The sequence below is a fragment of the Eptesicus fuscus genome, chromosome 5 (assembly GCF_027574615.1).
Source record: "Eptesicus fuscus isolate TK198812 chromosome 5, DD_ASM_mEF_20220401, whole genome shotgun sequence".
Classification (NCBI taxonomy): Eukaryota; Metazoa; Chordata; class Mammalia; order Chiroptera; family Vespertilionidae; genus Eptesicus; species Eptesicus fuscus.
The window spans coordinates 27102176-27128212 of NC_072477.1; the positions used below are offsets into that span (position 1 = coordinate 27102176).

Below are 26037 nucleotides of genomic sequence, written 5' to 3' on the forward strand. Positions count from 1 at the left end.
ATGAAATAGTCTTAGTTCAATAGGGTTGTAAAACGTTTTTGGCTTGATAAGAATTTTAACTCGGTGTTCCTTATCAGTATAGAAATGGTGGCATATGCATATAAAATTCCTTTTCCTTTCCAAACCCGCACCCCCCCCCCCCCCCCACACACACACCTGGAAGAGGAATCTGGAAGATCTCACCATTTCATATCTCTGTATGAGACATTCTTATCCCAAGAGAAACATTCTTTTACCACCTAAGACGTTCCTAAAAGGGGAGGACCTGAAGCAAACTCTAGTTTCCCCCAAGTTGTACTTCAGCTACTGTCTTCCACCTCCAGAGCTTCACGGTGCCTCTTGACATCTATTCTGCTCGCCTCCTCTTCTTCTTTCTCCCAGGCAGGCGAATAGGTTCCATCCTCTAGCAGCCAGCCTTTGCTGTCATAATCTAGGTCGCCTCTGAACTCCTGTGCCCATGTTTGGCCTGGGCCAGGGGAGGAATTCTGGTCTTTTACCCTTTGTGCCTGAGGATAAAGTACTAATTCCTGAGCGTACTTGGTCATCTGCGCCTGTAGCCCTCTCTGGCCCCACCATTGTAAGCTCTCTCCCTGGATGGTGCCTTGCAATGTCCTGACTTCTCTGTCCTCAACCTCCCTGACTTCTTGTCAGCAGCTGATAAAGCTTCCCCCTCCTTTGACATCCAATAGTCTGGCCTCTTCTTCTTAGTGGGTGGACTGCAGAGAGCTGGCCATGACCAAAATTCTTCCTAATACCTAAGTGCCTTCAGTGGCTGGGAAATAAATTAATACAGAGGCCAGGTGTTTGCATTGCAACACGCAGAAATTCTTTACTACCACAAAATAGATGTACACTCTTCCATTTTTCTTTTAAAAATCTCAGTCTGTCTTTCCTTTCTTGATAGAGACACATTAATAGAGAAATGTTTTCTGCTGTAAGTACACCAACATGGCCAGGGCTTGAGCAACTGATTTTTCTTTTTTTTTGCATTTTTATAAAGCAGCTCTATTGAGATAATTCACACATCATACAAACCATCCACTTAAAGTGCAATGGCTTTTACTACATGCAGAATTGTTCAACCATCACCACAATCAAACTCTAGGACACTTCTCACCTCAAACGTAAGCCCCAGACCCTTAACCATAAGCCTCCAGCCCTTCTTTCCTACCCCAGCCCCAGCCCCAGGCAACTGTGGTGAATTAGGGAATTCATCCAGGACCTCAAGGGGGAAGCCCTGTTCAGCTCTGACTGTTGATATCGTGTGCCAATTTGAGTTCATAGTCAGCCACATCTTTTGGTTTTTAAAAGAGAAGCCAGACATCAATATTTTAAGTACAATCTCCTGATTTTTCAAGTGTTGGTTTAGTTATGTGTTTTAAACACACAATAAGCATGCGTATGCACCAGATATGACTCACTCCCACCAAGCCGGCAATGTCTGCTCCACACCGATGATTCCTCAGCCCTTGTCTCAGCCCCTGACTTGCCTCAGCACCTGTCCTCTGTTTTGAACCACAAGAACTGTAAGCCTGACGTAATGAATTTTAGCACCATAAATTCCTTATCTTCCAATAAAGCTCATATCTTCCCACAGAGACACACTCCTCTTTCATTGTCCCTGTCTTTGGCCTTCCATTTAATCTGGTTTGAAACCTGAGTTCCATTTTTAAGTTTCTTCTCTCATGCTCCTCACGTCCAATAAATTGTAAAGCCCTATTGGTTTGACTGAAACCCTCACCTGCATCCTTCCCAACCCTCCATTCTCTCCTACCCCAACCTTAGATCAGACCCACATGAGCTTCCACCTGGGACGAGGGCCATAGCTTTCTACCTGGTCTCCACGCTGCTGACAGTCCTTCCCTATAAAAGCCCATCCTCCGTTCTCCGGCCCTATTGGCCTCCCTAAGCACACAGCTAAGCACGCCACCCTTCATTCACGATCAGCATGCTCAAAGACCTTGTATGGTCTCCATGTGCCTTCAAAGAGTTCTAAATTCCCAAGATTGGCATTCAAGGCTCTTCAGCCTATGCCCACACTGCCTTTCCACACCTCTCCACTCCATTCCACTTCATGTAGATTTTGCCCCAACTTACCACTTCTGCTCCATGACCCCTCTACACCTGGAATGCCTCTATGTCCACACATTATCTTCCATACCACTTCCCTGATCCTCATATCTACACCCCTAAAAACTTTCACTCTCTCATGCTGCTGTCATTTTCTATCCTGTGGTATGCTACTTGTGTGCTTTACTTCTCTCCCCGAGTATATATTTCAAGAGGACCAAATCCATGTCTGATTCATGCTAGTACGCCTGAATCACTTAACACAAGGTCTGAGACACAGGATGCTTAATAAATACTGGTTAGATAAATAGTTAATAAGTTATTCTTACTAAACATTGAACCATGTGATGTATTTGTTTTAGCAGATCTATATTCTTAATACTATCTTGCTTAAGCTAAATTAATGGTTTACCTTTTTCAAGCAAACTCTAGAAGCTTGTTGCTTAGATGCCTGCTACATGATAGGAGAGGCTGAGTTTTCGAGTTTGCCAGGGAAAGGCTACATGTGAATCACTAGAAGATGATAATGAGGGAAGCACTCAAAAATGTTCTTGGTAATAAAACTGTAAGAGTGTCCCAGGTCCAGAAGATGTTTTCAGAAATCAGAGCCACATTGGGCCAGTAGTCACTATTGAAAGAATTCCATGTTCCTAAACAGCATTCAACAGTACCATATGCTTTGCTGGTTTTTAGACAGGCAAGTTCGGGTCCTAAGGGCCATGAGTGCAAATGCCCATGGAAAAGTTTCCGGAAGAAACCCTGAGCGAGATAGCTGGAGGAGATAAATTTTCAGGAGTTCTACCGACACTGAGCCACCTACAAGTGCAATAACAGCAAGACCTTGAAAGTTAATAATAAAAGACAATATTTTTAAGGTACCATATGCTAAGCACCAGGTAAGCCCTTTATATAGGGAGCCCTTTATGTCTTGTTTGAGTTTCATATCTTCATTCCATCCTCACAACCACTCTATGAGATAGGTAATATGGTTCCTATTGACAGAGTAAGTCTATGAGAGACTAAGTAACTATCCCAAGGTCACATGGTTGGTTAATGACAGAGCCGGCGTTGGAAACCAGGCTGACAGAATTGTAACCTCTTCTCCAATTAGCTTTCTCCGGGCTCCTGATGTCGAATAGCCTGCTGCTCTGCCAGCCAGGAGGGCCCCCAGGAAGGGCCTGAAGGGCTGAAGGTCCATCTTGGGGAAGACACTCATGCGGGGTGTTGGGAGCATCTTATCACTCATCTCAACTCTGCATGCTCCTTGGACTCCACACTCAGCTTCCCCTTTCCTGATGCACAGTGATACCCAGAGCAAGGGGTTCCAGAGAGCTATGCTGGCCTGGTTTGGCAAGGTGTTTCACCTAGCTCAACTGGCCCACAGCTGGACTCATGCTCACCAGCTGGCCTAAAGCTGACCCTCTCTGGTTGAAGATTTAACAATCTGACTGGAATTAGAAAGTTATTTCACTTAATGGAGTCTCAAGTATGGGAAAACAACTGAAGGGTGGTTTTAGGTGGTGGAATCACTTGAGAGAGAATTGAGAGAAAGGGAAGTGAGGAAGCTGTCAGTTACTATCAATTTGTAACTTTTTTTTCAACTGGAAAACTCAGTGGTCTCAGGTCTGTTAACTTTCAAGCATTCACATGTGAAGGCTGGCTTAAATGATCATTATTGCTGTTCATGGGGAAATTAAGGTAGAAGGAATCTGCTTACTGGCTTTTCAGAAAAGGCGATTTCCTGCCCAATGACCTAATTGGTCAGGAAATAGATAAGAGAGTCTTCTCTATGCTCATTTTAAGTGGAAGTTCTGAAAATTGGGGCGCTCTCTCCCTCCCTCCTTTTAGATGACTGATATTTAGACCTGCCAAGGCAACATGACTTCATTGTACTGGAATTAGGTTGATTTCAACACAAATTAAAAAATCAAATAAACGAACTGGGTTTTAAAAGTATTTTCATTATTGGGGATTTTTCACTGTCACCGGTTGAGCCTGCAGACTTATCTGAATGCACTATGGAGAGAGATGTAATTGATTTACTGTGAAGTCAGGTCTCTGTAAAAAAGACTGTGGGAACATTCATTCCCTACTCTCTCAGAGACTCTTTTAGGTAAGTCAAAGCATGTTCTCCTTCTGTGTTTGCTTACCCATCTGTAAAATGTGAATAATAATTCTTGCCCCCAGGCAACCAAAGGTTCCTGGTGACCTTTAGATGAAGATACTTGGTATATATGAAGGACAGAAACAATGATGATCAAACACTATAGATGGAATCTGGGAAGAAAACAAATTTAATCATCATCTTCTACATTGTTTATTCTGCTAATAATGAGGCAAGCTCATAAAGCTCAGTAATGAACTGGTTAAAACAACAGGATTTGGATTCTGGAATCTCTTTCATAACTACACGCTATCTTTTGGATCCAATTCCCCCCTCCTTAGGAGTGGGCGTAGGTTACGAAGACGCATTTCTCACAAGGCAAGGAGCTTTCTCTGTGCTGTACACGCAGGGTGTGGAGTCTTGTGCAATCAGACTGGAGGAGGATAATCAGGCTGCTATGTAGCCTTGATTTCCAACAAGGTAATGGGCCTCTGGTACCAACCCGTGTCAGCATGGGGAGCCTTCAACGAAAAAAAGCTCCTGTGAAAACATTTCAATTTATGACTTCTGTGGCTTAGCATTTCTCGGAGGTCAAACTGAATCTCCAATACATAACATAAAAGTGTCTGCTGTGCAGCAAAAGGTCAACTTTAAAAGAATAGGCTTTTCCATGTTGAAATAAATTAAAGTGTAAACAAAGCAGTTACTCCCAGAATAGGAACACGAGGGAAGGAAAGTTCATGGCCTAAGAGGCTGGATATTCTGGACATTGGGTCCCTCCTATCCCTTCAGATGAAAGGCACCTTATTGAGACTAGAAAGAGGAAATTAAAAAAAAAGAAAAGAAAAATATTTTGAGGACTGAAAGGGAAGGAGGTGGTATGTTACCATTGGAACTGACGTTCTCTTTCTTATCTCTTGTCTTCACGTTCTAAAGCATGTTCTGTAAAGCCCACAATAGCATATGGGCAGCTGCTGGCTAGGAGGCGGGACCCTGGAGTTCTACTTCTGACTTAGATGTGGGCTCTTAGTGAGACCAGATGGAGGAAGAAGAGGAGGTAACAATGAACATTAGAGTAGGCCTTAGTAATGACCAGTGTTTTTTTGGTTTTTACTTCTCTGAGCCTCAGTTTCCTCCTCATCCGTGACAAGAAATGGTTGTTCTCAAAAGTTCCTGCCTGTACTAGGAACTTTGAATCTATGGTATTTTGATGACAAGAAATCAGCTCCTCATTCTGGACCCCCCTTTTTCCAGAAAGTTTGAGAACACTCTATGCCAGTGATTTTTCAACCTTTTTTTTTTTTTTAATCTCATGGCACACATAAACTTATTAATAAAATTCTGTGGCACACCAAAATATATATGTATTTGCCAATCTGACAAAAAAATAGGTATAATTTTGATTGATTTCCAAAAAAGAATTTAAAATAATAGTAATTACCTACTCTTTTTGCTCCAAAGTGACTTTTTGAAAAATTAGGTGCCTATACTTGTATATAAGAATTTCTGGTACCAAGAACCAAGAATTAACCAATCAGATGCAACCTTATTATGTGATGTGACCATTAGGATGCAACTCTATTATAGGTCCATTGTATTTATGGTTCAAGACAGGGCATTCACACCGGATGGCTATTGTGGAGTTGGCTGTTATCATTTTTTTATTTGACAATCTAAGGGAAAAGAGGCCAGTGCCCCTGACTAAGTAGTCAGGTACTGCATGTTTTAAAAATTCTTGCAGCACTCTGGTTGAAAATAGCTTCTCTACTCTATGTGCTAACTTGGAATGGCTATGATCTACCCAGCACCCATTTAGCCTGATGTGTGGTTCTTTCCCTGGGAGCAGATTTCTCTCCAGATGAGACTGTTTCTTAGTCTGTCCTACCCACTAAAACCTTCTGATGGGTAAATCATAAGTTGTGGCCAAGTCCCAGCAAACACAACTTCATAATAACGAAGCTTAAAGATGGGAGTCTGAGTGAGAAAGCAGAGATTAAAAGTGGATTATCATCCACTAAATTCAGTTTCTCCTGTTTAAACCCAGGCCCATGGAAGTTGCTGAGCTACAGCATATGTTTTATGTTGGGTCATTCATTTGAACTGGGGAGGGGACTGAGAATCTCAGCGAGCCCCAATAGAAAGATGACAGGTGGAAATATTTAGATCTGCTTTCCCCCAAATTTCCCAGAGTATCCTGGATTACCTCTGCTAGTGGGTCATTAGCTCTTGTTCTATGTGATGCAGAAAGACAGAATTTCAGCAACCAATGCTAAAAAGGGTAAGTGGGGAATAAAAGAGAGAGGAAGACTGCCTAGCAAAGGCTATTTCTAGAAGAAGCATTCAAGACGACCTACAAACTCCATGAGACCACAGGGCAAAGGTATCACATCACATAGGCTCACACATCTATCCTCCAGCAAAATTAATTTCCTTGGGGGCTTGTGGTTCACTAACTGAACCCGTGAACCAGCTGTATTTAGTGCCCTGTACTTCCTTGGGCCTCTAAAATTGACAATGGTCTGTAGGTCAAGTTCCAACGGAAGTGATATTTCTGACCTAGCTCTATAAATAGAGCACTGGAAAAACCCATCAGCTGCAAATGGTCCAGGGACCACACGCTATCTATTAAGCAAGTAACCGCAGACTCTGTGCTGCCATTTTAGATGAGGAAAAAAAAATCTTTTGTTATTTATAATCTTCAGAGCTTTGAGATTCTCAAAATACTCTTAAGCTATTAGTCTTCTTTTGGATTTACAAATAAAGGATCTGAGGCATAAAACCACATAATAACTGCCTCAATATCAGCTGCCCACTGAGGAAGGCATTTGCCGGGTGGAGAATAAGGCTCCTTCACTTTGGTAAAGTGGGGAGTTTCATTCCCAGGGTCTCGTGGCTAGAGGTGAAAGAGGTGAATGCAGTTCAGAGTCTTTACTTACACAACACACCTAGGCCGATCCAAGTCTTACCAATAAAACTCGTTACTGAGGAAGGTAAGAAATGTGAAGAAGACGAGAAAAGGTGGGGCGATCAGAAGTTTTGGAATGCCAGAGTCAGAGATGGATTATTCCCCCACAACCAAAGGTAGAAACAGTGAGCTAATCACTGGGATAAAGACTGGAATGCACCAGCACAAACCACTGAAACAACTCGGTTGGCTGTTGTGGGGGAAGAAAATACTTTAATCTTCCCAGAGTCTTACAGTGGTTATACAAGTTATCATCCAATAAGGCCACTTTTGACAATGAAACTGGGGCATTTTAATAATTATATTGGGGTAACAGATAAGTCAGGACTGTTCTGGGCAAACCAAGACATATGGTAGCCCTATAGAGGCACCATGTAGCAAATGTCCCAAATCAGCACGAGGATGCTCACCCTACAATAAATGGTCAGTCTAGACTTCGGCACATTTATCAACCAAAAGCCCCACAGGGGATACTGTGTAAGACTTCTCCGCTATGTTTGCCGTGACAACCATGAATGTCTTCAAAGACAGTTAGGAAAACAATAGGCTTGAACTAGGTTATCTGAATAGAAGGAAGCAATTTCCTCCCCACCTGGCTCAACTTCCAACACTCCCCAGGAGGCCATGCTTCCGAATCCTTTTTCCAATGAGACAGCTTTCCTCCTGCTCGCTACCTTCTATTTGTGGGGAGGGGAGAACCCTGAATGGTGACCAGTAGCTAGGTCTCCTGACCTTTGAAAAGAACTCTTTCATTAAAACTAAATTCACTCACAAGAAAACACAAACTATCCTTAAGTAAATACTAGAAAATAAAATAAAGGAAACAAAAACCCAACCATTTCAGGGAATCTGTGGCATTTTCTTTTTGAACGTAGGCTTCACTGAATATAGGCTAAGAAGATGCTTATGTGAAACAGGCTTTTCCCCACAACAGCGTGTTCCATCTGCTCACTGTGGGCAAGCGAATTCCTCCGATTGTGCCAATCGGCCATCGAGGTAGGACCTGTGCTTTTCTGCTCCCTTTGTAGACTCAGAGGCAGCTGGGTTCCCACACGGTCATCATCTCATTTTATGATCATTAGGTTTTTTTCAAGTAACTTTTTTTTTCTTTCTGGCAGAAGCAGAAGAAATACTTATTCTGATAAGTATCTTATTCTGATTTCAGATTGTTTATTGTTTTGGCTGCTGGGGGAAAAATCCCGCTCAGATGTGTGCATTCAGCCAACTGCCTTTGGAAAAAGCTGGGAAGAGTAAAAAGTGGCACATCCTTTCTCGGTGTTAAACTACAGTGAAGGAATATTTGGTAGCTTTACACATCCAAGGAACCGGCCTGTACTGTGAGTCGGGCAGGTGATAGCCCTGTTGTCTGAAGAGCAAAGGGACACTAACAGTCATGGGGTTGCCTTTGGGAAATCAGCACCAGGCAAACCAGGGCCGAGACAAGGTCCTTCCCACGGCCTTGGCTGCGCAGAGCTGGGCACAGGCACATCTGCCAGGCTTCGGGCTGGCCCTAGATCGCTGGCTCTATGCAAGTAATAGGGACAGAAAGGAAAAAGAAATGCTGTGGGTTTTTTGTTTGTTTGTTTGTTTGATTCATTTTAGAGAGAAATGGAGAAAGAGAGAACATCAATGTGAGAAACATTGATCGGTTGCCTCCTGTATGCACCCCCACTGGGTATCGAACCTACAACCTAGGCATGTGCCTTCCTAACCAGGAACCCAACCTGCAACCTCTTGGTGGATGCTGCAACCCATTGAGCCACCTGGCCAGAGCGGAATGCTCTTGTTAATCAGGAAATCTGTTCCTGAAGAAAAACACTTCTGTGAAAACATCAGTGGCTTAATATATCATTAACACAAAAAGACATTTCAACTAAATGCAATGTCTAATCCTAGAATGGATCCTGGATACACACACACACACACACACACACACATAACAACAACAACAACAACCGCAAAATTGCTAAAAGGATATTACTGGGGCACCTGGCAAAGTTTGATGAAGGCTGATATATTAGTAACAGTATTATATCAGCATGAATTTCCTGGGTGAGATCATTGTATTGTGGTTATGTAAGAGAAGTTCTTGTTCTTAGGAGATAAATGCTAAAATATTTGGGGATGAAGGGTTATGATGTCTACAACTGACTCAAATGATTCAGCAAAGATAATAATAATAAATATTATAAAACGGATAACAATAATATGAGGAAAAAATGTGGCAAAATGTTAACAATCTAGGTGAAAGGTATATGGGAGTTCATTCAACTTCCCTTGGAACTTGTATGCGTGTTTAAACTATTTTTTGTTAAGTAGGTTGGCCTACCCTAGGAGATGGCCTGGGTCTCTGTATGAAATAAGGACAGGGGACGGGCTCTCTAGAGGAATTCCTGGGGCAGTGTTTCATACGTGTCTTTATGCATCAGAATCACCTGGTTTCCTTTAATAAATGCAAAATCATTGTCCCCAATCCCACTAATGAATCAGAATCTCTGAGGGATGAGGCCCAGGAATCTGCTCTCCCAAGTGATTCCTACATACCCCAAAGTCTGAAAAAAACACAACACAACTCATGCATTAGGCATTTGCTGTTTTGCTTGCAACTGCAGACTTCTCAGCCCCCACGGATGGTCCGTGTACTGTCCTGGACACATCTGTGTTAGGAAATCTCCACCTTCACCTTGTGATGTGGCTCCGCACCCTGGTCATCATGGAAGACACCATTCTGGTGAATGCCTTTGGCCCAGTTGTTGGCTCCTATCTGCTGACGTTATCCCTCACCCTACTTCCAAGGGGAAGGGGGAGAGATATAAATGCCCTTTAGAAATGCCATAACTCATCTGGTTGGAGTTGTTCTTAGAGGAGCCACCCAAAACCCTAATCCCCAAAGTGGAGGAGGGGCAGCTCATAGCCGGTGCCATGAAACAGGACAGGACTGGTGATGGAGCCCAAGCCCCCGCTCAGGCGCAGACCCTCATTAAGGCTCCTCAGTCAGCACCCGTGACCTGCATTTCTTCTAGACGCCAAACATAGCTCAGCTTTCGGAGTTCAAGCTTCCCTTTGTTTCTTTAGAAACAACAGGAACAGCGTGTAAGTGAAGGAGAGAAGAGAATAAAGGGGGACAGAAGCTAGAAGCCCCGAGGGGCTTGGAAAACTCCAGAGTAGTCACGTGCACCTGATGAATGCAACTTTAAGTGCATTGACACATACTGCCTCCCTCCATCTGCAACAGTGGTGTAACTACCATTCCCGGGCCATGACAAAGGGGTGACCTGACGCCCGGAACCCACCTGGTCAGAGGCAGAGCTGGGTGGGGCCTGGGCCCAGGCATTCTACAGCTTTCTGCTGTCCCAGCTGCCTCCCTCTTGGCATCACAGGCCACCCCATTGTGAGAATGCTTTTAATTAGCACCTTGCACAGAGTGGAAGGTTTATGGTTGTGCTTTCCTCCGGCCCCATATCAAGCACCCCTTTGGGAAGTGGGATGATCACGATAGGAATCAGGATGCGCTCAGACGTGGGAGGGAGTGGAATGCTGGCGTCACATATGTCTGTTGCCCCTGAAGGCTCTGAGCAGGGGGTGGGGACGGGGGTAAGAAGTAGACTGTTGATAGTTCGGCGAGGCAATCCCAGCGTCCTCGACACCTGAGTTGCCAAAGGTTCTTTGGGTTTCTTTTCCCAAACTGGTGAATTCAGCCTGGCTGCCGAGTTTCTTCAGTTCAGTGTGTGTTTCCCTGAACTCTGGAGCTAAGAGAAACTGAGTCAAGGCTAAGAGAAACTGCTGCCTTTCTTTCTCCCTTTTTGGGGTGTGCACACACGTGTGGGCATGTCGCGTGAGGGATATCCCATGGCCATCACACCAACGTAAGGCTCACACCAAACTGGAGGCACTGAGGCGGGAACCTCTGTGTGTGACAGGAATTCCCAGTGGCCCCGGGATCACAAGCTGCCAGGGCTGAGTGATGTGCAGATTGCCAGGGCGTGGAGATAAATTTCACTTCCTCAAGTGCTCCTTCGCAAGCGTGTCTGGATCCCCAGCGGTACAGCCACGTACTCCAGGCAGCAGCCTCGTGGCGGGAGAGGGAAATGATGAACAAAATATGCTGATCCTAACAGGGTTATTTTAATTGGGGGAACTGGTTTGGTGGCAGCAGGCGGTCAGTACACATCTGTGAAATATGAGTTCCTGAGCAAAGCAATTTCCTTCTTCCTTGAAGGCCACTGTTTATGTAGAAATGGGAAAGAACTATGGGTTTACTGCAAATGATTAGATTCCACAGAGTGATCAAGACCACCAACTTGGTGTGACTTGTCCCACATCTCAGACGTCAGATGATACAGGACATCACAGCAAAGAATTATGGGGTAACATTCTGGGATAATTAGTAAGTTCCAGGCACTGGGCTCAATACCTCACACACATTATCTCTATGAGGGAGGTACCATCATCCTACCAATTTCCCAGGGAAGGAAGCTGAGCTGCAGAGAAAGTGAGTCACCCGGCAAGTGGCAGAGCCAGAATTTGAACCCAGCCATCTGCCTAGTTGCTCCTTTCACTGTTTCTCTCAGCCATTTAGAAAGTATGACTAGAATGACCGTTCGTCTCTTTCTTTCTCTGGGAGGGAAAACTCTGGGAGCCCCCCTCACTGCACCCCCTCGATGCTCATTTCTTTTCCTCCTTAAATCGTAATATTCAGTTTCTCCTTCAGAGCCATCTGTGCCTGTCTAGGAAAGCGTACGTGAATGATGTTCTCTCCCTGTTGTTGGGAAACTCTTCGTCATGTGATAGGCTTCTAGAAATTGATACCAAAGAAAAATAAATCAGGTTCTGTGGATTTCCAACTGAAAACACGTAAAAGAACCTCAGTTGCCAAAACCATGACTGGCTTTCCTTCTATGGCTCTAATCCCCACATCTGGTTCACCTTCTTCGCCAGAAGTGCATGATTATTTACCTTTTTTATATTCTAGGGTGTTTCTGTATTTTATGACATTTCTAAGTAGAATTGCTATGTTAATCATCATTACAACCCCACTGAAAATTACCTTCTTCCATGTATCAGTGTGAGCTCTGCAATGAAAAATGAGCAGAGGGTACATGGGATGGAGCCAGCGGAGCCCCACGAGAAGCCAGCGAGGCCATTTTCTCATCTGTAATGTGTCTGGGGGACGGGAAGGGGGACAATAATCGCAGCGAACATTTACATGCACCCACTTCAGTGTGGCCCGAAACGGTTCCAGGTGCTTTCCGTGCTAAACATCTCTTAATCATCTCAACAACGATATGAAGTCGGATGCTATTATTGCCCTTTATTTTACAGATGATGAAACCTTATCCCCATTTGTACAGTGAGTAAGTGATGGAGACAGGACTCAAACCCTGGCCGCCGGGCCCCGGAGCCCATGCTCCAGCTTCCCCGTGATTCTGACCAGCAGCCAAGGCTGGGAGTCCTTGTTCTAGCGGACTTCCCATGTCAACAGCTGAGTCTGATGTTTTGCACTGTACGTACATCTGAGTGGATTATTGTAAGGTCCTTAGCCAAGTATGGCCCATAAAGTTTTCAAGATATTACCATAGACTCGTCTCGTTTATGAAACAGTGATGGAACAAACAGAAGAGTCGTGTATTAAGCGTTTTTTTTTTTTAAGCGGGAGATTTTATCATCACTGTTGTTAAGGAAAGTGACATGGCTCAGGTCACACATTGGTCACGGGTCGGCACTGGGACGAAAGCCCTTTCACACACACTCCTCGAGCCTCGGGACCTCCGGCTCCGCTCGGAGACAGCGGGGCCTCCAGCCTGCTCTGCACCTCTGCGCACAGCTGTATGGAAGACCGAGGGACCGCTGTGCCCGCTCCTAATGAAAAACAGCACAGCAGCAACAACAAAATAATCAGAGAAGAAACGGCGGCAAAACCTCTGGGTCTCAGCATTTCCTTTCTCTGATCATCAGGGAAGGACGGGAGGGCTTCTTCTTGCAAGAGGCAAATAAGTGCCGGCCAGAAGGACCTAAAGCATTAGTATTCTGTGTTTTCCTTGTGCTTGACTGACAAGGTTTCCATCCTCCCCCTCCCCCTCACTCTCAAAAGAATACCCACCCCCCTCCCAGACAATCACAAACTTTAAAAGTAACCAACTCTGACTTCAAAAAGTTTAAAAATAAAAACTCAAAACCCCATAGTGGTCACAAAACAGTTTTGTGTGGAAGAGGGCACGTTTTTCTCTTAGGAGAGGCTGATTTCAGAGGGTTGGGAAGAGAGAGCGATGAGGGGGAAAGGCTGGGAGCGCAGAAGGGGCGGGGGGTGGGGGTGGGGGGCGGGCGAGAAGGGGATAAAGGAGGAAGAATCGCTGGCTTTAAAAAGCAACATTGTCCGAGAGGTGAAAGGGAACAGATGGCCGTGGAGAATGTGGCCCTCAGAGCCTGGAAGAAAGGGCCGGTGCTGACAGATCTATCTGTTTCCCACTGACGCCTGAATGTTCTAGTGTGGGGAGCCGAGGCCCGAGCAGGGGACAGACCTCGTTCCCAGAGGCTCCCTGGGCGCTGGCGTGGAGGCTCCCTGAGAAAAGGCGCGGCGAGGGGCCGGGAGGGCGAGCAGCTGTGGCCACAGGGGAGGGCAGTGGGGCGCGGGGGTTCAGTGGGGCGCGGGGGTTCCCAAGCCTTCTCCCCTGGCCGCCCAGAGGTCAGCCCAGCGCTGGTCTTTGCCCCGGCAGAGGTGATGGGGAGGACAGGCGCTGGGGCCCCGGGGTGTCCGCATCCTCCCCTGAAAACACACTGGGGAGGCACATCTGGGGCAAAAGAGATACCTTGGGAGAGGAACATGAAGAAAACAGACCAAATGCTTTGGGAGGACTGAGGCTTTCGAACTACTCTGGCCTTGAGAGAGGTCAGAGGATCCTGCCATGTAAATCCCATGTGACTTCACGGAGTCCCAGGGCAGAGAAGAGATGTGCTGAGGAAACACAAAATGAGATGTGGCAGACTCAGGAAGGAATCCAGAGGCCTGAGTCAGCCCCAAAGAGGTGCTGAGTTCAACGTGGGGCTTCGCCGGAACGCGAGATGGCAGGCGGGGCCCGAGGCGCAGGCCGAGGGCACACGGGGACGCGTGTGCTCGGGACAGGATCTGGGTGCACCGCTTTCGGGCTCACTGCCCTTAGCTGCGCCACCCTGGAGGATGTTCCGGGAGACTCACCAGTCACACAGAGTGACCCTCTGGCGTCCTAGGAGGGGGAAGCCCCTCGGGCCCTGCACAGGGAGGCCTGAGGACTCAGCAGAGGGGGGGAGGGCTTGAGGAAGCAGTGATTACAAAGAGGCCCATAAACTTCAGGGGGCAAAGATGAAATCAGTGTAATTTCCTTACTGTAACTTTGATCTCGAACATTTTGGCTCCAGATGACCTCTTGACTTCTCCCTACACCCTGGAGAGGATGATGATAACATTCCCCCTGCTCCTGCCCACTGAGGAGGGAGCCACACTCTCCCCGGCTCACTGCCCCGTGGCCCTCAGAGCACTGCACAGCCCAGAACATTTCTCCGGTTCCAATCTCCCTCTCTGCTTCCCCGACTCTGAGAATGACAGAGACAGAGGATCTAGAAACAGGGGCGTGGGGAGGTGAGTTTGGGGAAACAGATCCTTCATCAAAACAGTCATTTGAAACCTTCCCGCATGTCATTTCTCAGGCCCCCACCTAACCCTCAGTGGGAGGGAGGGAAGTTCAAAGGTGGCTCTAAATATAGTGACCTGGCAGGTTTACCTGCACCTGGGCTGTCTCCATTCCCCGTGGCAGAGGCTGTCGCAATAGCCGCCAAGCCCCGCACTTTGTGCTGCATGTGCATCTGAGTGGCTGAGGGAATTCCCAGGAGCAGCACAGGAAAAGATCAGCCACAATGAAGACCTCGCCTTTCATTTCCCTGCTGCCTCCAAATTGCTCCCCGGCCGCTTTAGATGCAGAATTCCCCCCCGATCAACCTTACAAAGTGCGGCCCAGACACCACCGAGCAATCACTCTGTGCAGTTCCTAGGGAGAGTCCCCCGGGGGACAGAAGATGCCCCATGCTCGAACAATCACAACCTAACACAGCCTGGGCCTCAGAATAGTGGACGAGGACACTCTGACATCCCAATTGAAACCCCGGCTGAATCCGCCACAGAGGAATGTAATTGCCTTTCCTACTTTGACGCACACTAAAGAAACTGGAGCCCTGCAATACCTATCAGGTCCCCACTAATCCTCCTCCGAAATTCAAAGCAGGGCTGGTCCCTGGGATTCATTTCCGACTGTTCCTCTCTCCGCTATTGTTCGCCGGCTCCAGGGATAAGTGCTTGCAGCGAAGAACGCTTTTACGGAGCCCACCCCTCCTCCTTCCCGCCCGCTCAGAGCACTTTACAAATATCACCTCATTATTCTTTATAACACTCAAGTGAGCCTGATAGGTGGAAAGGTTCATTATCTCCTCATTACCAACCATCGGGGGAACTAGACAAAGGAAGAAGGGACTCGGTGGCCAGCACAGCAGAGGCAGAACTGGAACTAAACCCCACTCTTGACTCCAAATGTGCACATGTCCTGTGTCAGCTCGTCTCGCCGCTCTGCTGACAGGGCGGATTTTCTCGCTGTGGGCTGTGTGGTAATCAACAGGTCCCCAGCACTGGGCCCTGGCCGGAGGGGGAAGGGCAGGAGTAGAGATAGAGAAGCCCCACTTGATGGCCTTGACTGGTTCGGACAAGTCACTTCACCCTGAGTCCCAGGGCCCAGGAAAAGGAGGGGGTTTGATGAGAGGATCTTTAAAGTCCCTTCCAGCTCTCAGATAAATCAGTGAAGTGAGAGTTCCAAAAGAGGGGTTGTGTTTTTCACCAGCTCCGTGTGACGACCTGGGCTTCATTTCTCTCGGTAAAGCTGAAATAGCATCCTTATCTCTTTGTGTTCTCTGTCATCCATGGTCCACCCAAATGCTCACGGGGATCAAGTCCGTCAGTGTGGGGTGGGAAATGGAAGAGGTAGTCCGAGGACTTCAAGGCCAAGGACTAAGGAGAGATGGAGACAGGCAAGGAGCAGGAAGCAGGAAGGGAGAAGGCTGGAAGAGTCATGGAAAGAAGAACTGGCCAACAACATTGAGCTGGGCCTGGGCCCTACCCAGGGGCACTCCCTACATTCCAAGGGACCCATGATAAGTGTCTCAAAGCATAAGAAGACCCCAAAGAAACAGGGTTTGCTTTGATTTTTCTAAATACAGAATTCACTTGCCAAACCCCAAACCCATGCAAATAATGCTGTAATGTACCCTGTAGTGGCAGTTTTCCATTTAAACGGAATTTCATTTTAATGAACTAACACTGATGTGCCTTCAAGTTCATTAAAATTGATTTTACAGGTGGCTTGTTTATAATGTGCTGCATGAGCCAGACACCCCTGAGCCTTTAGAAAGCCTTGAGTATTTTATCTTCCTGATATTTTACATGTTCTCTTCCTCAATGATGCTTTGACACTCTTTGTTGCCACAAAGAGAGCTGGAGAGAGAGCACATTTAGCAAAATCAACATTTGTTTGTAGAAGAAGCAGCCCCCGCAACCAGAATAATGGCCTTGGAAAGAGCTTTGGGTGATGGGCCGAGCACAGTGCCTGGGTATAAAGGACCGACTGTGCAGCTGCCAGCAAGAAACACATTTTTGTAATATCTCGGGTGTTTCTATTGGCCTGGCTTCCTTGCACTCACCATGGGAACTGAGTCAACAAGTTTACTTGCTTTTATTTCAGTGATTACAGTGTACCATATTCCTTTTTCCTCCTCCACATACAGAAAGAAAAAAAAAAAGAGTAAAGAACAGATATCTCCTGAAAACCAAAGCCTGATGATCCAAAAAAGGGGTGTGTGTGTAATTTTATTTATCTTCAAGTCCAGCTGTAAAAGCGACTAGTTGCAAGCTCTATTCCATCTGCTCTCCCTGAGGACCTCAGCCTGACCTTGTGGAACCTTCTTTCTGGGAAGTGAAAGAATTTCCAGGATTAGCTCAAGTCCCGAGGCTGCCAACTGTGACAATCTACAAAGCTCTCTTAGGTAATGATTCAGACGCCACTTCTGCTCAAGGCCAAGATAATCCCTGATGAGTTGGAAATATTCTCATTTCCTGGACCTTGACCACAAGGCAAATTGACCCCGGAAGAATTTCAGAAGGACAAGCTCAGCACCTCTGCATACTGAAGGACTCAAAAACTGATATTATCTGTGACATCAGAAATGTCATTGAAGATTAAGAGGTCATCAGAAACAAGTTTAAAAAATAATACTGGAAGGAAGGAAGGAAGGAAGGAAGGAAGGAAGGAAGGAAGGAAGGAAGGAAGGGAAGGAAGGAGGGAGGGAGGACGGAAGGGAGGGAGGGAGGACGGAAGGAAGGAAGGTGAAAGGGAGAGAGAGGGGGAGCGGAAGGGCGGTAGGGAGAAAGAGAGAGAAATTTAATAATAATTGATCACATCACTTGATTCTGGAGGAAGGCATCTGCCAAACTGAACTTCTGAATTCTCTGGCAGAAGACCACGTTTCCAAAACTGATCAGGTAAAATGCCAAGTTCCTCTCACCATCACAATCCCAAGGGGAGGAAGGAGGAAGAAGGAGTCAATACCCTGAGTTTATTGTCTGGGGAAGAATACGGCTTGCGATACAGCAGGGATGGCACTGTTTAATGTAGTCTAGAAGTCCCCTCATCATCCTTCAGACACTGTCTTTCCCTGGACCTCCTATATAGCACAGGCATTGGGGTAGTTGATGGAACATCAAAGCAAACTTCCAATTCCATTCTGTGACCTCCTTAAGCCTCAGTTTCCTCATTTGAAAAATGAGGGAGGAGGACATCCTTCCATCTCTAAAATGCCCTACTGCTATTGAGTCTCTGCTTAGATGGGCCCAGCATTTTCCCACGGTATATTTTCTGTCTTTTAATTTGTGGGCTACGTTATGGCTGGTCCCCAGGGGTCCCTGAAGGTGTCTGGGTCTCAGGCTATGAGTTCACGCTGCACTGGCCAGCAGGCCTATCTACTCCTCTTCACTCCTGCAGAGGAGAGGGAACGTCAGAATGCCAGTGTTCCAGGTGACCTCCCTCAGGAAAACCCAACAGCGGGTGCCAGTGGATACAGTTCAAACTGGGCGAGGATAACGACCCAGGCGGAAGATTTGGCATGTGAACCAACACTGCAACAGGGTAGGCCCTCAGTGCGAACATCTAGGGAGTATAGATGGGTAGCTTTTTAAGTAAATGACTAGGACGTCCAAGGCTTAGATGTGTCCACTGCCCAAGATGTGCTGTGTAGCTATGACTCCGCTCAGCAACTCTCTCCACAACAATGGACTTCCACAATGTCAGTTGAGGAAATTTTAAGGACAGTCAGCAACTCCAAGGAACTTTTCATTCAAGGGCTCTGAAATGTTATGTAAGTATTATTCCTTATGATACCAAACAGATGTGGAAATGAGGCTTTCCATTGGAGAAACAAGGAACATTTTTTACAGACTTGTCTCAGGTTATAGAGTAAGCGAGGACCGGAACAGACTCCAACAAGCCACTCACAGGTTACCTGGATTCCCAATGGGTTCCACGTTACCCAAACACCTGGGTTTAAAACAGTAGAGAAGAAAAATCAGCAGATTCATGGAGGAACAGAGCCCGGTCTCAGGCTCGAGTATCAGCTCTCCCTGGCGACTCCTAGGTTATTTGCTTACGGCCTTTATTCAGAGCCTTCTGGAAGCCTGGCCAGGGTGCGCCAAACCTATTAAAATTACTAACATAGATACTGATGTGTGTTCCTGATTTTTTTAAAACAAGTTTCCACTTTTCTATATTACCTTTCTGGTCATTTCAGAATGCAGCCTCCTTAAGGTACACTAACGTTAGAACACTTTGGTAGATCTGATATAGTAAACAAAAAAGCAAATCACAAAATAGTACATACACTATGGTCTAATATTTAGAGAACAATTTACATGAGTATTTCTATGCACAGAAAAGTGGCCAGAATAACAAACACTGACATTTTACATTATCTTGCTATGACGGCATTGCAATATTTATCCTCTGTTTTGGCTATCATATTTTCTATTGGTATATACCACAACATGGATACATTTTATACATAATGTGAAGCAAAAGAGACAAGTACCAAAGAAAACCTACCATCTGCTTCCGTTTATATGAAGTTCAAAAACAGGCAAAACTAATCTGTGGTTGTAGAAACCCAGACCTTCGCTGCCTTTGGGGGAGGGGAGGTAGGGTGGACATGGGAGTTCCTGGGGCACAGTTATGTTCTGTTTCTAATCTGGGCTGGTTTCACATGTGTGCTCACGGAGAAAGCTCACGGAGCTGTGCATGTATGATGTGTACAATTTTTGTTTGTGTATTACTTCATTTTAAAAGTTACTTAAATTAAAACAAAATAAAGCCGGACTCCCAAGGCTGCCTCACACACACTGTCAGGAAATCTAGAAAAGCGACCCCTTGGTGTTGGGGGGGAGGGATATTTCAAACTGCGCTTCAACTGTATAATGATCTCCTTTGGGTGGCGATCCCACGGAGATGACAACAATATCCCCCAACTCCATCTCTGAAACCCGGCTCCATGAAGCAGGGAGAGAAGCACCACCTTATGCCACGGAAGGGCCCTGATTTGCGGCCGTCGCCGTCCTCCACGCCTCCCTTGGCGGCGCTGTATTGACGGTGACTGGAAATCCGAGTTTTTCTTAGACTCGGGCTCCCTGTGTGGGTGGATGAATCAGCCCGGACCAGAGGCAGCCACACGGGGAGGCGCACTTCTGCACGGAGCTTACATTCATAAAAACGCACTGCAAGTGGCTAAACCTGCGAGAAGAGGTGCTTCGTGAAGGCTGGACCTTGTAACCCAGTGCCTAATGCAAGACCCGGCACAGACTAGGGAGGGGCTCAATAAATATTTTTGAAGTGAGTGAGTGTATACATTCACTGCCAAAAAGAAGAAACTGTTTAACTTTCTAGTAGAAGTTTCCATGGACAGTCGAGGGAAGGGATGGTGTACAATCATATGTAGTTGATGGGTGATGTGTCTCTGTGGTCCCTTCAGTGCTCCTCAGGTTCAGGCAGGCTAACTAAGGCACGGGGAGGTCTGTGTTGCTGTAGGTATTTGGTGAAGCCATTTAGAACAGCACTGTCCAATACAAATATAACGTAGCCCACAGATGTAATTAAACATTTCTAGCCACATGAAAAAAAATAAAAAGGCGAAATAAACTTTAATATATTTACTTAGCACAACACATCCAAAGCATCATCATTTCAACATGTAATGAATATGAAAATGCAGACATTTTATATTGTTTTCCCCAATACGAAGTCTTTGGAATCCAGTGTGCATTTTATACTTAGAGCGCATTTCAAGCGCTTTGCAGCTATGCATCTAGGGCAGTGGTTCTCAACCTTTCCAATGCCGCGACCCTTTAATACAGTTCCTCATGTTGTGGTGACCCCCAACCATAAATTATTTTCGTTGCTACTTCATAACTGTAATTTTGCTACTGTTATGAATCGTAATGTAAATATCTGTTTTCCGATGGTCTTAGGCAACCCTGCTAGCGGTTCTCAACCTGTCGCTACCCACAGGTTGAGAACAGCTGCTGTAGAGCCTAAGACCATCGGAAAACACAGATATTTACATTATGATTCATAACAGTAGCAAAGTTACAGTTATGAAGTAGCAACGAAAATAATTTTATGGTTGGGGGTCACCACAACATGAGGAACTGTATTAAAGGGTCGCGGCATTGGAAAGGTTGAGAACCACTGATCTAGAGGCTATTGGATTAAGAGTGCGGGTCTAGGAGGACGCCTATTTGGTGGAATTTTTTTCAGAAAGATGAATGGGGCACGAGAGAGCTCGAGAGGGAGGGAGAGAGGGACTTGAGGGTATTTGTCAGCGGTGTCCAAGTCCTTCGTCTCTGTAGGTATGCCAGTATCCTGATGATAATTCCCACCTTCTGCTTAAGCTACTTGGAGCGTGGTGTCTGCCCTGTGCAATACAAATAATCCGAACACATAGAGATACATAGAGAGGAAGCATGGCCACGGGTGCACCTGTTTCACAGGCCAGTGCCTGCCAAGGAGCTGACACTAAACCAGCATCGCTGAACTCATACATCAAGAAATAAAGTCATTAACAAAAGCCCTAGTCTGAAGGTTTTCCTGTCACTTGCTGTAGGTTGCAATCAATTTGTACATCCCTTCTGAGAACAAATGAACCAAAGTTGAGCTCCAACTTGAAGTATTCCAGGTGCATTTTGGCTGTAAATTCTGAATCAAACGGGAGTTTAATAAGGTGCAGGCGCTGGATACTATCCATCTGAGACGAGTTACCTGGACACTACCCACCCGAGACGGACCGCGGCAATGTGAAAGAAGTGAAAACAACAGCTTTTCTATCAGCCAGCACACCTCCTGCTCCATCTCAGGGTTTGTCTTCCTACCAACACACATTTACTTCTGTGTGTCTTCAGTGAAACATGGAACTGGAGTTTGAGGGAATGGGTCAGTGGTTTGACTTTGCTGAGGAAAAAGCGGCAGCCATCTCTGACCCCACTGCCTAATTCCCTTTGTGACTTAAATGCCATACGTAAGGTTCGGTATTTGGGACCTTCTTTCATTCTGCTCTATGAGGTCCAGACAGGCCCGGAAGAAGTGATATCAATGAACATGCAGTTTCATCTTGATTCCAGTTTTTCCACATCACAGACCAGTCCCTGGGCATCCTGAACTGCTATGCAGCCACAGCTCCTGAGATTTCTTTGCAGGCAGTTTCGAGCCAGTAAGTTGGGAAGGCAGGACTAAATGAGAGGCAGAGACAATCACTTTCCCACTGGTTGATGGGAAACCACTCCTGCCTGGGGAGAGGGAGACACTGAATTCCATGAAGGGGAGCTCTGGATCGGCTCTTAAAACCTCCAGTGTTAAAGGCACATACAATCCAGAGCAACTGGAGGAGGCAGGAAAGACCAGTGGGGTACTGGGCAGTATCAGGCAGATAGTAAGAAAGGGCCAGAGAGCAAGCTCTCCGTCATCTCCTGCTGTTAAAATTCCTGGATGAGCCCTGCACGCACTGAAGGTGGGAGGAGATTTGCAGGATTCGCTGTAACTCCAGCCATCCAGAGAGGTGTAAGCTAGTTAGTGGGTGCCTAACAGCAAGGAGAGGAATGGGGAATGGTATGTGATTGCTCCATCTGTATGAGTCACAGGCTTGTAAATGCTTCATATCCTGCATAGATCATTCAGCATTTGAGTTGGGAACTTAACCCAGTTGTCTATGCAGCTGTGCCTGACCTGCCCTGGTTGAAAGGGTTAAGGAGGTCAAAAAAATCCTTAGCCTCTAAGGCTCGGATGTTCTGCTCACCCTCACCGTAATTATGAGTGGGAGAGAAGCGGAGCAGACAGAGCCCCCGGCAGGAAAGCAGGACTCCTGGGTTCTGCCAATAGCTGTGTGTGGCCTTATGTAAGTGCCTGCGTTTACCTCAATGTTTCCATTTGTAAAAAGGGGGCCACAATAACCAACCTACAAAGGAAACTGCCCTACGTGCTGATGGGAGCACCTCCGAAGGTCCTGCAAACTTTGGGAGGAGTGCCGAGGAAACAGCAGATGGAGTGATTAAGGGACCCCCTTAAGGGACCACAGTAAGTGGCTAAACGCACAGATTCTGGCGCCCAGCCTGGGGTTTCAGTTCTGGCTCTGCCACTTGCTAGCTGCGTGCCTTTGAACAAATGACTTAACCTCTCAGTGCTTCAGTTTCCCCATGTGGAAATCAGAGAGAGTAATGGTACTGCCATTCAATAAGTTCATATATGTTAAATGCCTAAGCAGTGTGCCACATATATAAATATCAGAAACTTTGCTATTAATGAGAACTGTATACTTTCATCTTTTTAAAAAATATATATTTTTTTATTGATTTCAGAGAGGAAGGGAGAGGGAGAGAGAGAAACATCAATGATGAGAATCATTGATCGGCTGCCTCCTGCACGCCCTCTACTGGGGATTGTGCCTGAAACCTGGGCATGTGCTCTAACCAGGAATTGAACCGTGACCTCTTGGTCCATAAGTCCATGAAGCTCAACCACTGAGCCACACCAGCCAGGCTACTTTCATCTTTTGAGTTAGAAAAGACTTTACAAAATATCTAGTCCTTCTCAGAAAACACCCTTTTCACAGATGAGAAAACCAAGGGCCAGAGACGTCAAAGTAAGTCAATAGAAACGATTTGCGTATCAGAGAGACAATGACATTGCTGAACAACTGTGCTTAGCAAGTGACACAAGTGTCATCATTGGATGATCTCAATGCTAGACTAGGACCAAAAGACAGACGTCTTTCTGTGTATAGTCCTCAGAACAAATTAGGCCTTAGTCATTCTTAGCTGCCCGGTGCGCCCTTCCGAGAGACACAAAAAGCCTGGGATAGCATTTGGCTGGTGGTAAGCTTTCAAGGTGGTCAGCCTGAAATTGCCAGTTGCCTTGAAGGGGTGCTGAGAGGAAGGGAGGAAGGGGGCACTGGAAGGTGAAAGACCGAAATCGATTATACTGATAGAGAGACTTCTGGAAGGAAGAGCTGAGTCCAGAGGCTTGCATTTCTGTTGGGAGGGCTGGGGGAAGCGTCCACCCGATGTGATGCCGCAGGAAAGGGTGGCAGGCTTGGCAAGCTGCCCGCTGCAGAAAGGCTGCGGCCCAGCTGACGGGAGAGGCAGCCTGAGCCGGCCCGAGACTCCCTGGAGACTTGGATCAAGCTCATAGCCAGGGGAAGTGGGGATTAACACAATGTGGTGTCCGAGCTAATGAGTTAGCAAAACAGAGACAGATGGCAACTGCAGTAACTTAACTCGCCCGTCTCTGTTTGCAGTGCACTCCCACGAGCGTCTCCTCTGTCCTCGTGCTATCTAACTCTGCCCAGCCCTCTCCATCCACCCGGAAGATCACGGTCACGGAGAAATTATCCTGCATGAGAAGCAGCTATAGTACCGATTTCCAAACACAACTGTCGAGCCCCACTGGGGTACCGGGTGGGAAGGAGGTCTTTCGGATGTTTTGGAGGGATAATGACCTCTGGATCTAGAGGAAAAGCCAAGTTATTTTTATGGAATTGCTATTTTATACTTGAGACATAATGTCTCATAACAACTGGTAGACAGTTGTATATGAGAATGCTAAAAGGGGGGATAAGTTGCAACTTGGGGACGAAAACATGAAAAGGGAAGATTTATTCTGACGCCCAAACAAGTTATCTGAAGTCAGAACTGTAGGCTGTGGAATAGTTTCCTTCATAGGCGTTTATCACATTTACCATGTGATAAGTGAGTTAGTGGGTGCTTAGACCAGACATGCCAAGCTTGCCACTTTGGGAGGCACACAACTGCTTGACAAGTTATCGACACCCTGTGCCTCTTCGGGTCCTTTTCTGCTGCTTTTCCAATGGTCACTGTTTCCAGGTGGCATTACTGTGCCAGCAGCTGACAGACTCGCCCGGCATCAAGGTCAGCCAGCACACAGCTCTATGGGAAAATCCTCTCTGATACTTTCAGAAATCGGTTCCTTTTTCTAGTAAAAATCTCTTTGATAATAAAATTCTGACCATGTAAACAACAGAAGACTTTTAGGAGGAGAAGGAGGTTTAAAAGATCCCTGATTTATGCATTTTGGTAAATGGTTTATTTTCCCCCCCTATTCTACCTAGTTATTTCATTCAATAAAATAGTAAGAAACTTAAAAAATTAAGTTAAACTCCATTGATGCAAATAGGTTTTGCTTTTACAAAGTGAAAAGCTGACTCATCAGAAGAAACTTAGGTGATCACTGAATTATTCAATAGGACATGTACTTAACTAGGAATATTGAGGAAGAAACTTGGAAGTAGAAAGTGTACTCTTCAACTTTCCTACCCAGCGACCCTCTCGGGGGCTACCTGCTCACGTCTATCTTCTTAGAACAGGGCCCTGGGCTGACACTGAGCACAAGTGATCGGCTGTAAGAACTTGCAGCTTATCAGCTGACAAGGCCCACTTTAGACCACAAGGTATCTGGGGAAGTGTTTCTATTCTCCTATCATCATCTGCCTGATAATAAGGGGCAGCAAAATTTGTTGTTGGGAAACCTGAACAGAGAATGTAACACGGTGAGGGAACCAAAATAACACTCTTGGAAGTGGAACCTCACTGTGGAACACACTTCACAGCACGGAAGGGTCAGCCGCCTTTCATGGGAAGGAACCTGCACAACTTCCTTGCTAGAAGAGGAGGGCAGCCTGAAGAAGTGAAACTGACACACGAGCAACATCTAGTCCAGTTACGTTTCCCCCAACGGGATGTCTGCATCTCACACCACAGGGTTTCCCGACCTCAGCAGGGCTGACATTTGGGGGTGGATAAGCCTTGCTTGGGGGGCTTCTTCTTCATGGCAGCATCCCTGGGGAGATGCCAGTAGCATTTCCCTCCAGTTATGACAACGAGAATGACTTCAGACACTGCCCAATGTCCCCTGGAGGGCCATATCGCCGGGGATGAGGACCATGGGTATAGTATTAGCTAAAGATTCTGAAAGAGAGAACATGAGAGACTTCATAATCTCATGGTTGCTACTTCGAGAAGTTAACTAATTACTTATAAAATATATTTGTATCTTGTTTAACTAGACTCCTACTCATAAGTATCCAAAGATATTAAAACACTGAAGGGAACTTAGCACCAAGTGACAAGAGGCATTGGTTCCTTCCAATGGGAAAAAAATTAAGGGCACGTGAAGAACTAATGATTTTTTTTTTCCAGTTGTGGATTCTTATCTAGAAAGAGGGATCAGAGTAAACTGAAGATCTAGGATGCACATAAACAAGGCTACAGACAGCAGGAAGT

The 26037-nt window shown here is 46.2% G+C and overlaps 1 protein-coding gene across 1 annotated transcript in view; it reads right to left on the reverse strand.

Moving 5' to 3' along the window:
• RAD51B (RAD51 paralog B) overlaps positions 1–26037 on the reverse strand; it is a 518469-nt gene that overhangs the window by 52288 nt on the left and 440144 nt on the right. The gene's annotated exons all lie outside the window — the stretch shown is intronic.